At 47.6% G+C, this 3,247-nt stretch overlaps 1 pseudogene; it reads right to left on the bottom strand.

Moving 5' to 3' along the window:
- The window catches only part of LOC105979070, a 5,951-nt pseudogene extending 2,926 nt beyond the window's left edge, over positions 1–3,025 (bottom strand).
- Positions 3,026–3,247: the final 222 nt, after the last annotated feature.

Raw genomic sequence — 3,247 nt, 5'->3', positions numbered from 1 at the left:
ATTTTACATTCGATAAAAAGAATGTAGTTCCTCAGTTGCACTAGTCACGTGCCACGAGTCCAACAGCAACATGGGGTCGTTGTCAGTGCCACTGGGATCATTCCAACCCCCAGCGACCCTGTGGGACCAAGGAGAACACTGCCTGCTAGCGTTTCTTGACCGTGTTTTCCTTTCTTTCTGGGGACCTCTGGATGGGTGCTAAGCTTCACCCTTTCCCTTGGCAACAGAGCACTTTACCATTTGCGCCACCAACTCTCTTTAATGTGGAACTCCCCATAACCTTGTCCCAGTGCGACCGTTCTGACTGAGAGACCTTATAAGACAGGGTAGAACTGCCCCCTTTTCTCAGAGTTTTAATCTTTAATTTAAAAATATATATTTGATTGAGTTTTTGGGGGGGAAAGTTTACACAAGTTCCATTCCCATCTGTGGCAGTTATGTAATCTGTCTACTTTCGAAGGGGTGGAATCCAGCCTGTCAATCAGGTCTTGGCCAATGAGGCCTCTGGGTGGGTGGGCATGGCTTTCTCCTGAGGATTCTGGGAACTCCCATCTTCCTCCCGGAAGGTGGGAAGTACACTCTCTCTGTTACACATTCCTGGTGATAAGCCACATGGAGCTACACTGCTTGAGCCAAAGCCCTGGAACTGGAGGAGCTACGTGGAGACCCCTGCCAGTGCTGAGGTGCTTCCGCCATCACTGGGTCCACAAGACTTTCCACCCACTGGCCTGTGGTCTTCCTGCATTCAGTGTCATTGCATATGTTGTGTGAGTCTGAAGAGGAATTTAGACTGGTGTTGGACATGTGGACTAATATCAGACTTATGGACTTGATCTGGACTGGGCTGGGATATTTTCTCAATATACAACTGCTCTTTTATATAAATCTCTTTCTCATACACATATGTGTGTCTATGAATTTGTTTCTCTAGTCAACCCGGACTAACACACCATCTGATGATGCCATTATTTAAGATAAATACTTGTGTGTACGGCTTAATCTATTACAAAACCGTCTCTATCATCTCTTTCATGTCCTTCTGACACCTGTTGCTCTTAACAGATTAGTGCAAGGGCCTAATAGTCTAAATCTCAAGCCTCCCTGATCCTCTCAAATGTCCATGCAACGACTCGCTGGAAAAAATCCCATGGAGTTCAGTCACTGTCACCCTAACAAGCCTTGAAAAACTCGAGGAAAACCCTCTCCAGCATGGAATATGACATTTCCCAGGGAACCAGATGGGAAGTGCACCTTTTAATACAGAACCCTTCTAGAGAAAGCCCAAGGATGCCACCTGCTCAGGGCCATCTGGAGGTCAGCGTGAATAATCCAACGAACTTGAGGGACACCCCAGGCTCCAGTCGCCACCTTTGTACACAACATCCCAGAACCTGCGTTGCAGCACTGAAAATGTGTGGTTGCTGGCTACTGTTTTCCATGAATGGCCAAGGCAGGGACGTCAATGTAATTCAGTCCCTCGGAGTGGTATTTAAGAGACTTGCAGGATGAAAAGAACACCGTTCGTTTCTTCTTTCGGGTTTTTCTTAAGGAGTGTAAAGAGCGGACGGAATCTCTTCTCAGGGGCCCGGACAACCTGCTCAAGTCCGTCAGCTGCATTGACTTCATCATCATTAACAACGACAGACAGCAGTCCTTTTTCAGAGTAATCTTCTCCGGGTCTTCAGCTTTTCCAGTCTGAGTGGCAGAAAAGGGCATGGTCTGTCTGCATATTGGAAGAAATTTAATCATGTGCTTTAATTCCTCTTCAAATCCAACATTCAAAATAGGATCGGTATGGCAGTTACATAATTTCCTGTCAGCTTACGAAGGGGTGGAGTCTAGCCTGTCACTCAGGTCATAGCTAATGAGGACTCTGTGTGGGCCTGGCCTTCTCCTGAGGATTCTGGGAACTCCCGTCTTCCTTCTTGGAGGCGGGACACACGCCCACTCTCTGCTTTGTCTTTCTGCTGACAAGACATATGGAGCTACGCTGATGGAGCCAGAGCCCTAGAGCTGGAGGAGCCACATGGAGACCCACGCCAGCACTGAGATGAGATGCATCCACCGCCACTGGAGCCGCAAGACTTTCCACCCTCTGGCCTGTAGTCTTCCTGCGTTCGGTGTCATTACATGTATCGCGTGAATCTGAAGAGAGATTATGGATTTATAGACTTAAACTGGAGTGGGCTGGGATGTTTTCTCAATATACAATTGCTCTTTTATCTAAAGCTCTTTCTTACACACACGAGTGTCTCTGGATTTGTTTTTCTAGCCAACCCAGACTAACACAATCAGCTTCATCAAAAACCAGGCACTGTAGGTTTTTAGACAAAAGCCCTGGGGTTTTCTGCGTGTGGTCCAGGAGGTAGCCTGGTGTGACTACAATGTTGTTGATCCCGTTCGAAAGTTTCTGTGCTTCCGCAGATCTGTTGCCGCCGGTGCATGTGAATGTGGTGTGCTGTCACGTGGTGTTGCAAGGCCAGTGCCGTGGTGGGTAAGAGAATGAGAGCACCTGCCCCATCCTGGGCATGAATGTTAACAATGAGTTCCACCACAGGGATGAGAAATGTGAGGATTTGCCACTGCTAGGAGATCCCTGCCTTTCAGAAGGGGTCTGATTCTTTTACGTTGAACTTCAGTCATGTTTGTGAAGTCCATTCCTTCAGTGTTTTCACTGACATTAGGTAGAGAAGTAAAGGCCTTATCCTCACCTGCACCTGTCCGTCCGAGCAGCAGGTGGGGCTCTTCCACTATCATCTTCCTCATCAGCTGGCTGCTCTGCTCTTGTTTCTGCTTCTGCCAGAGCCTGGAGGCCACATTCATTCTTCACACTGCTCCATGTCCTCAGTTTGTTTCTTTCTTTCTTTCAATCAGGCCTGGTGGCATCCTCCATTTTTCTTTCTCTCTTTTCTTCTTCTTCTGAATCGAGAGGTGGCGTTGTTGCTGCCCCCTTGGCTAACATGGCAGATTTCTTGGGACATTTAAAATTTTTTAGTTTCCACTGTTTCTTTAGACCTCTGTCCATTTGGGGCTCCTGAGAAGCCCGCCTTTGTAGATGGTTTTAGGGATTTCTTTTTCTATCTCTCATTTCCCACTATTGTTTGGGGCACATCTCCATTTGTGCCTGTGATAAGCACACAAAGGAGCCCTGTTGGTGTAGTGGTTATGCATGGTTACGATCCTCATGGTCGGCAGTTCAAAACCACCGGCATCTCCGAGGGACACAGACTGGCTTTCTACTCCCATC

Source organism: Echinops telfairi, unplaced genomic scaffold (assembly GCF_000313985.2).
Source record: "Echinops telfairi isolate 266 unplaced genomic scaffold, ASM31398v2 ScPeMD7_23;HRSCAF=83, whole genome shotgun sequence".
Taxonomy (NCBI): Eukaryota; Metazoa; Chordata; class Mammalia; order Afrosoricida; family Tenrecidae; genus Echinops; species Echinops telfairi.
Note: the sequence above shows the minus strand (reverse complement) of the source record. Positions and strands in the feature narration are given on the sequence as shown.